The sequence below is a fragment of the Arvicola amphibius genome, chromosome 5 (assembly GCF_903992535.2).
Source record: "Arvicola amphibius chromosome 5, mArvAmp1.2, whole genome shotgun sequence".
Classification (NCBI taxonomy): domain Eukaryota; kingdom Metazoa; phylum Chordata; class Mammalia; order Rodentia; family Cricetidae; genus Arvicola; species Arvicola amphibius.
This window is the reverse complement of record NC_052051.1, coordinates 66,141,095-66,154,200: the sequence shown is the minus strand read 5'-3', so window position 1 is coordinate 66,154,200 and position 13,106 is coordinate 66,141,095. Positions and strand designations below refer to the sequence as shown.

At 36.3% G+C, this 13,106-nt stretch overlaps 1 protein-coding gene across 1 annotated transcript in view; it reads left to right on the top strand.

The window, feature by feature from the left end:
- The window catches only part of Kif18a (kinesin family member 18A), a 67,606-nt gene that overhangs the window by 42,187 nt on the left and 12,313 nt on the right, over positions 1–13,106 (top strand). The window lies entirely within an intron of this gene.

Sequence of the window (13,106 nt, the reverse complement as noted above, 5' to 3'; positions counted from 1 at the left end):
GGTTCCACATGAATGCTAGCACATTACATTTTGGTCTGCAAATTTTCTTGGTTCCTGAGTTTTCTGTAAACATTTTAAATAAACCTCCATCAGAAATTTACCTCATTTAAAACTTTGAGAGCCTACAAAATAAATTTGCAGTGATTTAATCAGTATTCTGTTGAATAGTGCATTAGAGATTATGCCTATGTGTGTTACTCAAAATTTGCATTGTTCTAACCAGATACCTAAGAAAGGTTTTATTTTGATCAAAGATTTTGCAAAAGATTCAGTCCATGGTCATGTGGGCAGACCATGCAGTGAGCAGGAGCACATTGTGGAGGAGTTGGCAGACAGGGAGCAGAGAATGGGGGGAGGGTTGGGGGCCAGGTATAACCTTGTAATTTATGCCCTCACCTCTTCCTGTAATGTCCAACCTCCAAAAGTTTCTAAAACCTCCCAAAACGGCACCTACTGCTGGTTTAACACATGTGCCTCTGTGAGACATTTTATATTCAAAACAAAGCTGTGTGTATTTGCATCTGTGCTTTCCTAGAAACTGATTACTAGATTAGAAAACAAAAATATTTTTGCAGTATAAGTACTTTGAAAATTTTGAGTCCCAAAAAGTATAAGTTTCTTGTGTAGATACCTAAAATCCCAGATGCCTCAAAACTGAAACTGAGAACCAATGTGACAATCAGAATTTTGGGATTTTGGCTCAATTTGTATCTTCAAGTTACATACGGCTATACAAATATCTCAAATTAAAACATATGAATATGAATATATATATTCAATTATTGTCTCTGGTGTTTAGGATAAAGGATGCAATACCTGTACCTAGTGCTTATTAACTAACGTTCATGTTTAATCTTTCTGTAAACTGGAACAGTAACACATGCCTTTAGAATGTGTTACTATTTGGATTGCTGATAGCATTGCTGCATCATTTATTATATATCTTTAGGTGTTTGTTGAGTTGGTCAAGGTTTTTGTTATTATTTGGGGTTTTAAGGGGAATTTGTTTCTTTCTGTTTTTGAAGATAACTTAATTGTCTTTTTTAAATTTATTTTTTCTTATTTTATATGCATTGGTGTTTTGCTTGCATGTGTGTCTGAGGGAAGGTGTTGGATCCTCTGGAACTGGAGTTACAGACAGTTGTGAGCTGCCATGTGGTTGCTGGGAATTGAACCCTGGTCTTCTGGAAGAACAGCCATCTATCCAGCCCCAGGAATTTGTTTCTTATACAAAGTCTTGACTATATAATTCATACTGGCCTGCAATTTGAAGCCAAAGCTAGCCTCAAACTTGAAATCCTACTGCCTCTGCATCCTGAGTGTTGGTTTATACCACTGCACACAGTGCTTTATCAAATCTTTGGTCGTTCTGTATTTCTACATGGATGTAGTCCATTGTGGAGAATTGTCTAGTGACCTGGCATCCTGAAGCTTTGTTACCGCTCACTCTCAAGTGCTCCCAGTATGCTGAGCTTTTTTTCACTTCTCTGGCAATGCTAAAATGTCTATTTTGGTTACCAACTTGATATATCTTGGAAGAGGAACCCATTACTGAGAAACAGCCTCTATCAGATTGACCTATGGATATGCCAATGCTTTCTTATTGATGGAGGAGGGCCCAGCCCACAATAAGTTGTTTAAGAAATCTGACTGAACAGAAGTAGTGAGCAAGCCAATAAGCAGTGTCCGTCTATGAGTTCTGCTTCAGGTCTTGTATCCAGGTTCCTGTCTTAAGCTCTTGTCCTGACTTTGATAGATGGTGGACTTTATATACTGTAGGCTAAAGTAAGCACTTTCTCCCTAAGTTGTTTTGGTCAATAATTATCACGGGAACAGAAACCAGATTTCAACAACTAGCAAATAGCCTTAAAGGAAAATTAGCTTTAATTTTAGACTTGACCATCCTAAGCTTCCAGCTTCTTGTTTTACATGTGGCTCTCAACAGTTTTGTTAACAATTCAGTGCTTTCAAACTGATGTTTTCACTTTGTACAGATTTTTAGTTGTCTTCAGAAGAAAGATTTGTTTGGATTAGCTACACCTATTTTACTAGCAGAAGTTGAAAAACATTTACATGTAATGTATTGATCATATTCTTTTTCCACCTGCAGTTTCTCCCAGGTCCTCTCTACCTCACTACCCATGCAGCTCTGAATGCACTCAGTCTTGCCTGATCTCAGGAGCTAAGCAAAACCAGGCCTTGTTAGTATTTGGGTGGGGGATCTCTATTTTTTTTTCCAAGACAGGGTTATATGAAGATGACAGGAGTTAGATATATTATTTGAAAATCTTTCTCCATTTCATTCTCCCCCTCCCCACTCTCGAATATGTGAATGTACATTTATTATCATTTTTCTTTTAATGAAGCATTATTATCATTAGAATTTACCTAGGTGAGATATTTGGAAAGCAACAAGTATATTTTCATCTCCTGCACTTACCTCTTTCTTTATAATGAATTCAAGATGTTGGAAAGGAAGCAGGGTTTTAGCACAAAGACTGAAAACTACCAACTACCTGTTATTAAAGGTTATTATTCCTTATTTTAAACCCCATATTTCAGTTACAGTGTACTTGCACAGACTATATTTGTCAGCAATGAAATAAAACCTTTAATTTTTTTCTGTGAATTACCTACTAATCATTTCAGTAAAATGTTTACTAACAGGCACCTAAGTATGAGGATATTTGTTTATTCATTAATAATACTGAATTACTGGATATAAAGTAATTAGGAAATATTTATATACTTAGGAATATGCACATAGACATACACACATAGACACAATAACAATTAGAAATATGGAGAACATGAATTTGAAGAGAACAGGGGCAGTACATGGGAGCATTTGGAAATAGGAAAGGAAAGGGGAGATGTAATTGCCTCAAAAATATATTTTAAAAGGAAAAAGTACATCACAGTGCAAAATAAGCTCCTTCCTCATTGAACTGACCCACTGATAAGGAAAGAGAATGTACTTCAATTAAACAGAGTTTAGAAGTAGATTGCAGATAATTTGCTGTTTTTACAAGCATAATAAAGGTAGCTTACACTGATAAACTTTAAGAATCTTACAGATACAGCTGGAGTATCTAGACTGTTTTTCAAGTAAGGGGAGTAAGCCATGCTAAATCATAACTTGGAAATTTGTCTGAGTTGTTCCAAGAAAGGCAAGCATGAAACACAACTCTTGACAAAGGAAGGTAAATGCTAGAATCAGATTAAAGAAAAGGCAGATCACACAGGGTGAGTATTAAGAGTTACTCTTTTATTCTTCATGACATGGGGATGTATAGCATGATCTGAGTGTAAATGGTGGGCTTTGGCTATGAGTTGGGTAGCTACAATGTTGAAATATGTTGTGATAAGAAACGGCTGGAGGGTTAGGAGACTATTATACTATCAAGTAAAGATGAAGTTGCCTCAATTACTGAGACAATAGTATGGCTCATAAGATTTTTAAACTTGACATCGGAAAGAATGTGTTCATGTTAAAGGGGTTAGAAAAGACATCACCTGGAATAGGGAGACAAACCAGTATATACATATATATATATATAATTTAGTATGGAGCTAGTTAAATTTGCCTTAAGGTATATCCAAAAAAGAGATGTCCTTGTAGGCAGTTAAGAATATTAAATTTATGAGAGAGTCATGATTAACCCTAGCTTTGATGATTGATAACATTTACATAGTATTTAAAGCTGTTGGACTGGATGCAAAAACTATGGGATATTAGCTCTGGATATTTTATCCCTTGCCTTTAACTTTGAGGTGTTGTGGTATCCTTTTGGGTGCTAAAATTTTACTTCAATTTTTTCCCTCAATGCTCTTGTAATCATTTCCCATTCATAAATTGTGTAGAAGTTTGTCGGTATCTTTGTTTTACATATATCAAGTATAGGCACATGTGATTTTATTATTGAAATCTTTACTCTTTAGAGCAGGTAACTGTTTTTCTTTCTTATTTTTATGTGTACATTTGTCTGAGGGTATCGTCCCCTGAAACTAGAGTCGTAGACATTTGTGAACTGCCCATATGCTGGGAATTAAACTCAGATCCTCTGAAAGAGCAGCCCTTGCTCTTAGCCACTGAGCAATCTCTCCAGCCCTGGTAGCTGTTTTTCTGTTGTTTTGTGGTAGAGTTTATTTATAGTAATTCTCGTTCCTCTTCGTTATTCATTGTTTTGAAATGGCTTTTGTTGTAACACCTAGAAGCTGAGTGTTAAACTAATTATTTTTTAATTCTAAGGAAATAAACTCTGCTTCAAAATTCATAGCTTAGTCTTCGTTCTTTTTTACTACCAGATTTTCTCTGTCTGCCCATATCCTCAGCAGCTTGAGCATTTTCTTCATTTCTCTCCATTTTTTATTAAAGATATCCTTAGGGCTTGTTTGTTTGTTGAGACAGGGCATCACTGACTGTAAGCTTTGACTGGCCTTTATTCAGAGGCCCACTTGGCTGTTCCTCCTGAGTGCTGGGATTTAGGTGCATGCGCTACCACGCATGACTATCTATAGATATTTTATATTTTTATTATGCAGGCTACTCTTAACATTTTTGCTCTATTAATAAATATTATTTCTTATTCAGGAAAAAATAATTTCTTTCATTGTTAAAATGTCAGTACTTTGCCGTATCGGTACTTTAAACTTTAGGCCTAGATATGCAACTTTAGATCTTTAAGTTTGTGTGTCTATAGAGTAAAGTGTACACCTATCTTGGGTCTTAAAACAGAAAGCTCACTCACAGAGAACTGAGCGTACTGACAGGCAAGGTTTATTTATGGAATTGATAAAATTTTGACATTAAATGAAAAGTCAAGACTTCCTCATTACCCATCTGGAAACTCACAGTTTGTATTATTTTTGTCTCTAACCTTTCTCTCTGGTTTGTTTTCTTTTTTCCTCTGCCCGTGCTTTGATCTTAAAGCACAATAAAAGGAAAAACACTAGTAGAAGCCAGTCTCTCACAGTACAGATGCTCTTAGTGAATGCAGCCTTCCTCTGTCAACTCAGATCTCCCCTACAAGAGTTTGCCTACAAAGAAATATGTAAAAAAAAAATACAAAATCTTTATAATCTTCAAATGACAAATGGACAGGTGCAGAAATATTTATCATTAAATATTCCATATTTTTCCCACTTTTAGTCATTACCAGTAAGCCGAAGTTATATTAAGGGCCCTAAATACATTGCATTTGCCTCTTGCTCTCCAAGTACATTATGACAGTGTTTACTTATTCACATATAACCATAAATATGTCTGTAAAGATCCTTTGCCTTGGGTTTTTTTTTTTTACATCTTAAATATGTACAGGTGCTGTGAGAATAAAACCAAGTAGAAATCATGTTTTCTACTATTTTACACAGAGGGAAAGGTCAAAGGGTTTTGGTTGATTTAACTCTTAACTGCTGTATTTTCTTAAACCACTGTAATAATTTTTAAATATGTGTAAAATTATATTGTTTGTAATATTTTGTTTATAATTGATATTTTCTTTATAGAAGTTAATAATATATAGCCACAATGGTATTGCTTCTTTGATAGTACCTTAACTTTTATTTGTGTGAGTGTTTTGTTTTGGTTTTCAGTACTATTTTAACCTAGGGCCCTGAATATACTAGGTGATTATGTTACCACTTAAAAACCTCCAAAGGTCCCTTTGTTTCTTTGTTTTCTTGCTTTTGGGAAGGGTCTTGTTAATTGTCCATTGTTGTTGGAACATTTTTGAGATAGGATGTCCCAGTAAGTTGCTCAAACTGCCACTGCACTCACAGGGTAGCCCAGGGAAGCCCTCAGATTTCTGTGTTAGCTCCCATTTGGCTAATTAAGTGTGTACCACTGTGCATGGGTACATACATATCTCTTAAAATTTTTAATTTACTTACCTGTGTGACTGGCTTCCATGAATTTTTTGAGTCGCAGATCTGAGGAAAAGAATCGAGATATATGATTAGTACAATAATTGTGTCAATTAGCCAGAAGAGAAATGCATATATTACTCTTTGATTTCCCTCTAGAACTTTGTCCTCTAGTTTTGGGGGATTTTTGTTGTTGTTGTTTTTGTTTTTGTGGGGTTTTTTTTTTTTTTTTTTTTGCTTTGGTTCCCAGAATACCTTCTCTTACATGCATTAGCAGAGGTGCTAGCAAAGGAAGAATCCTTGCCATCGTTTTGTACCAAATATCAATTAGAGCTAATCCCATTCATCAATGTCTCCCTGTCACGTACAGCCAGCTTTTTAGCCTGTGACTCATGTTTGCTAACTACTGCATTCTGCTTTATACTAACGTACAGCTCTATACTAAATCTCTTAACGTTTGCAACCGTAAGCTTATGATAAATCGGTTCCTCTGGACAAGATCCTCAGAACATGTAATTTGACACATCGAACAATGACCGCAGAAGTCCTGCCCAATTTTTAAGAGAAGGATTTTAAACTCATTAGTGACAAATGATCGTGTCTCCTTATTTAAAGGAACCACCTGTGAAATATTTCAGTAAGCTGAAAAACAAAATTTATTGCCCCTCTGCATAAGGAACCATATGAATTGACAGTATTTGTGTATTATTTATTTAATAAAGAGAAAGTGAAAAAGAATGTTCTTTGTTTCTTAATACAATTTAATTTAGAACCTTTTGAGAAACTTTGATGCAACGAATGAGTAGTTGTGCTGATGTATAAACTGGTTCTCATTTTTCTAATCTCTCCTATAAGTCTAATCTACATCTACCACCAAACTCTCTCCCAGTAAAGTGCAGAGATTTTACGGTGCCATCAGAGGCTTTCCTGAGCCATGCCTCTGCAGTTTCCAAGCTTTTTTATTTTCAGTCCCAGATGCTGCTCCCATTTTTCACCCTGACCTATTGAGTCTTTGTCTGCAGTAAAACTCTAATGAAAACTGTACTCCTTTTATGAAACTCCCTTTGCTAAAGTCATAGTGTTGGTATAGCTGCAGCTTGCCTTCTTATCCCCAGCAAACTGTAAGAGTTGGAAACTGGGTCAGTAATCCATTTGTAAGTTTTCTTCCTTCATTGTATTAACCTTTGGATTAAGACAGCAGGCTTGTTTTGGGGTTTTGTTACCACTAAATACAGAGATCCGCCTGCCTCTGCCTCCTGAGTTCTGGGATTAAAGGCGTGCGCCACAACCACCTGGCTGAACCACATGAATTTAAGTCACTTATTTTATGGTATTAAAGATTGAACACAGACCCCTGTGCATGCAAACAAGCACCCAGATGCTAAACTACACCCCAACTTCTTTCTACTGATTGCTATGTGTTATAGTCATCTAATAATATACTAAGAAGCAGTGGGTTTGTTTTTACTTCATTCTTCTGGTAAGTAAACCACTAAATTCTCTGTACATATGTGTTACAAGTATTCTAATCATCTCTTAGACTGTATCCCTAAAAGAATAATAGGTAGGTCAGGTAGTGTGTATGTTTTTAAAGCACTTGGTAGTCATCAAATTATTCTGTCTAATAAAATTGTATAATGTACCTTCCTAAATGAATAAATAAAAGTGAAAATTGTTATGTACTGTTTTTCTAGTGTAATTATCTCTGAATTGATTGCCTAATTATTTGATTTACCTAATTGTGTTATCTTTTCTCTTGTTTTTCTGATTATTACAAAGTATACATACCTATGCATATTCTCATTCTGAAATTGTAACCAATGTGATTTTTCTGGTGGTCTGCAATTAATCAGACTACCCTTGTAGCTAGAAGATTCAGTGAAAAATAGAGAGTACTAAACCATATTATTCCCATGACTAAGGAATGTGAAAGCTGATAAAAGTCCTAAATCATGGAAAAAATTACTTTATTACTTTAGTTTTTATTGTTGTTGCTTTTGTTTGGGTTGGGGCTTGTGGTGGACAGGAAGACCGTTCCTAAGTTTAGTAGTTAGGACTGTTTTGTTAGAGTAACTAAGTAGGGTAGTTTTGGTTTTTTGGAGGTGGAGGTCTCAAGAATCTGAAGGTAGCTTCTGTACCCAAGGGTAACCTTGAACTTGTGACCTTCAAGACTTTCAGGTGTTTTGCTAGGAGGAAGCATATCTGTATGTGAATTCAAGTTTCTTTTCTTCTATAGTAAGGATTAAACAAAACCACACATTTGGTTTAAAATTATTACAATAGACTTCTCGTTAATAATGTATTAAGCAATAGTTCTTATAATTACTAAGATAATCACTTAACACGTTTCACTTTGAGAGGCTGGTAAGGGGGCTCACAGCCAAGACTGCATACTATCCTTACTGATGACCTGAACTTGTTTCTCAGCACCAGTGTCAGAAGTCTCACAGCCTCCTGTAACTCCAACTCCAGTGAATCCAAATCTCTGTGGCCTCTGTGGGCACCTGCATACACAGGCACATACCCACACAGAGACACATAAATAAAAGATAAAATAAACCATAGCAATTTTGTTTACATTTTTAAAAGCTACTCAAGGAAAATAGGCAAAACAATGTTTTATTTCTGTTTGTTTACTAAAATATATGTCGTATAGCTTATAACAACATTTGGTATTTATCCATTGTTACTAAACAATATGCTTACATGCTATTCTTGATTCATCTATATTTAAGTATTATAATTTGTATTTATGAGGGATGGAGATTTAGCTCACTTATACTACCACCTTTTGTCCTGAATCTAACTGATTGTTTTAGCAGTATCAGGTTGAAAAGTGAATATATTTGACTGTGTTACAAAGCATCATATATAATTACTAAAATGTATAACTTAATTGAAGAAATAAAAGGAAAATATTAATAAAAGATTAAAAACTTTTTAAAGCAGTAATATACTAATGTTTATTTAAACTGGACTATTATGGAAATATGTATATGTGCATTAGTTCTTTGAGAGCTCCATACAATGTGTTTTTGAACATGTTCATTCCTCTACACCAAATTCTTCCATATCTACTCCAGCCCCACCCACCCAACTTTGAGTCTCCCCTCTTTTTAACCCTTTACAACCAGTATGTATTGCCCATATAATCTTTAGCTTTTGATCTTCCACTGGAGTGTGGTCAACTTAACAAGGAGCTATAGTATTAGGGTAGAGTAGAGTAGAGTAGAGTATTAATATTAGTATTAGTATTAGAGAAAACTTTCTCTCTTTATTCTAGCAGCTAACAATTGCCAAGAGTTCGACAGCTGGTGTGGTGGTGGGGGTGAGTTGTACTTACTCCTCTTCCATGCTGGGTATTACTCTGGTTTGGGTGTACACAGGTTTTTGTGCCTGTTGTCACAACTGTTCTTATGTGCACCTACCCTGCCATGTCTAGAAGACAGTGTTTCCTTGTAGTTATCCTTGGCCTCCTGCTTTTGCACTATTTCCACACCCCTTTTCTACAGTGATCCCTGAGCCTCTGGAAATTGGATGCTGGGTATATATCCCCCTTAAAACTGAGCATTATACCATTTCTTATTGTCTGCATCTTGGCCAATTGTAGGTCTCTGTGTTAATCATACTACTACAAATAAGAGTTGAAAGATATGTTTATCTTTCGTATAACAATGTCATTAGGAGTTGATTTAATGCTGTGTGCTTTTAGCAGAATAACAGTACTGGACTCTCCCCTAGGACATTGACCTGTCTTGTCAGAAGTTTTTGGCCAATAATGGTTCAAGGTATGAGTTTCATCCCAGAGTGGGCCTTCAGTCCAATCAGAAAGTAGTTGATTACTCCCATATCTGTTCCACTATTACACCAGTGGACATTATCTTGCCAGGCCAGTCATTTTTGTAGCTCATGGAATTCACAGCTAGATACTATTGATGATTGCTTTTCTACCTAAATAGCATTCATAGTACCCTCCAATATTATGTGCACTGCTAGTCTTTAGATGAAGCTTCCAGATCATTACCAGATTAATGTTGCCATATTCTTTGACTCAGGTATGTGGTGTCTTCAACAATAGGGTCTTCCTGTGAAGATCTGGAGGGCAACCAAAAGCAATGCCAGCGACCTATAATGTTTGGGGATTTGGGGATCTGTAGGACCAACCAACCAACTAACAGAAGTTAACCCATTCTTGCCACTACATTTTGATTTTTTTTTTAGTCGCTGGTGTGTTGTATGAGCATTGTTGCCCTTTTACATCATAACTCCATTTTAACTCTATGAATGTGTATGTTCTTTAGGAAACTTTAGCAGTGGTAGGTTTCCGTATATCATTTTCAAAGGGTCTTTAATGTTTTCCTCTGCATACTCTATGTGCCTCCTCTACCTTACAGTCTGCTCCCAACTGCCTTCCTGTTTCCATATACCCTTTTAACTCTACACCAGTGGATACTACACCTCTCCTTCTATCTTGCATTTCCTCGTGTTATGTCTTATTAATCGATGGGTATTCCAAATAAACATGCACAACTTTCCCAGCACCACTTCAGTGTTTATGTTTAGAATTGATTTTTAAAGGTGGTTTCAATGCATTAAGTATCTTTTCAGAAACCTTAAAAAGGTGGCAGTCTCAAACAAACAAAAACCTAGTAAATTTGCGGGAACCCACAACTATCAGTGTGTAGGTCTTTTTCATTTTTATAGTTCATTTAGAACTCTTCATCTTCCCATTCGGTGGATATTTAAGTTTGGATCCGATCCTTGGACTATGATAAGAATAATCGAGAAATTACCTCAGCCCCTGGTGTTAACTATCCATGTTCGTCACAAGTCTACAGCCTGTTCAGAGAGTAAAACTACATGCCTTTGAACCAGGATAACAAGCAAAAAGTCATTAGATAATGCAGATGATAAAATAAAAGAATCAAACATGAAGAATCTCAGTGTCTCATTTCTTATACAGACTTAAAATTTTATTTTTCCTGTTTCATCTGTACCATGTATATGCAAACAAAGTCTTGTCCCCCAAAGAGGTGGAGTTTGTTTTGTCTTCTGTTTTGTTTTTGACAGTCTTATTTTACATACCAATCTCTGTTTCTCTCCTTCCCTTACTACCACCCTCTGACATTCTCCCCTCCCCATCCCCCATCCACTCCTCAGAGAGAGTGAAGCCTCCCATGGGGAGTCAACAAAGTCTGTCACATCACTTAAGGCAAGACCAAGTCCCTCCCCCTTGTAGGCTGAGCAAGGTATCCCTCCATAGGCAATGGGCTCCAAAGGACTACATCATGCACTAGGGATAAATACTGGTTCCACTGCTAGTGTTCCCACAAACTGTCCATGCCACACAACTGTCACCTACATCAGAGGACCTAATCGGTCTTATGCTGGTTCCCCAGCTGTCAGTGTGGGGTCATTGAGCTCCCACTAGCTCGAGTCAGCTGTTTCTGTGGGCATCTCCATTATGGTCTTTGTCCCTTTGAAGAGCTGGTATCTTAACAGCTGTCTTCTTTCTACTCTACCTCAGACATCACTCCTACAAGAGGTGTGTGTGTGTTTTAGAAGTTGTCATGCATATTAAAGCGGTCATTTTCCTAGTGATGGCATAATACACTGACACATTGTACCTGCCATATTTCCTTTTGCTGTCTTTCTGAGATCCTTTCTGAGATTTCCTGTTTGTGGAGGTTTGTTATATACATGATTTGTATTTGGTGACCTTTTCCTTTGTTTTGTCAAAATTGAAATCAAGATGCTTACAAAATTCATATAGTAGTACTACTTTATCTTACAAATATCTCTTGTATATCAAATCTATAAAAGATGGTTTTATGTAGCAGTAAAATTGTGAATGTTTTATGTTTTATTTAGCTATTCCATAATTGATTTAATTCTTTCCTTATAGTAGAGGCTAAAATTGTGTAATACAGGAGGATGTACCTTCTAGATTTTCTGCCATTTCTCTGTATTTTTCTCTTATTACAAGTATTATTAATTATTGTAAGTATGCTTTTATTTATGAAAAGCTGGGCATAGAATTGCATTCCTGTGCTCCAGCTACTACAGAGACCCAAACAAGAGGATTCTTTGATCTGAATTCACTATGATCTTCTATAATATAGTGATACTTCTCCCTATCCCTTCCTCCCCTGCCACAAATTTATAAGAGATTTGAGTGGAGACTGGTATTTGGGAGCCATTCTGACATCAGTCCCCAGTGATACTCAGATGACTTACTCCTTACCTGAACTACTTACCTTGGTCCCTCTGGTGGACAGCAAACCATACTTTATATCATTTGTGTCTAATTGGATTCTAGCATGCTTTCAATATTTCTCCATCACTGCTATAACTACCCTATCCAAGCTGTCATCATTTTTTCACATGAGCTGTAGAGGCAGGTTGTTACTGATTTCCTCTTTCTACTTTTGTCCTTGCTAACCTGTGGTTGATTAATTGGTTGGTTGGTTGGTTGGTTGGTTGGTTGGTTGGTTGGTTGGTTGGTTGGTTGGTTGGTTGGTTTGTTGCTTGGTTGGTTGGTTGGTTGGTTTGTTGCTTGGTTGGTTGATTGGTTTGTTGACAGGGTGTTGCTGTATGATTGAGACTGGCCTTAAACTCTCAAAGTCTCCTTCCTTGGCCTCCTGAGTGCTAGGATTATAGGCATATGCCATTTTTTCTGGATTTTTATGGAGGCATTATAAAGGAATATAATCTCCTTTCAGGTTCCTTTTTATCACTTCTACAGTCTAAGTTTGAGAATTATGGAATCTTGATAAATAGAACTATCTCCACTTGGTAGATAACGTTTTCTCAGGCTGAATTAGGTCCATCTGTCACAAACCAGCTCTTCTGGAAATTTACAGTATACCCCTTCTAATGGAAAAGTACAGCAGATCTTCTTTGTAAACACAGGCCTAGCATATTCAGTGGATCTTAGAGCATATAGATTGTAGTAACCTTAACCTTATTTGTTCCACTTGTTGTACATTCCTAGAGAGTCAAATTTAGATAAAAGGAAATCATTATATTCTAGAAAGCTTCTTTGAAAATGAAATGTCATATCTTATGTGTTTTAAGTTTTTGCTAAGTAGGGTCATAACCTTGTATATAGTTACAGTGTGTTGAATTTTTGTGGAACTGTTGAATATTGGTTTTGCTTCTACTGTCTTCTAAACCTTTCTTATCAGGTTTTCTACCTGGGCAGTCTTACATTGACAATCTACCTCCTCACTATTTTATAT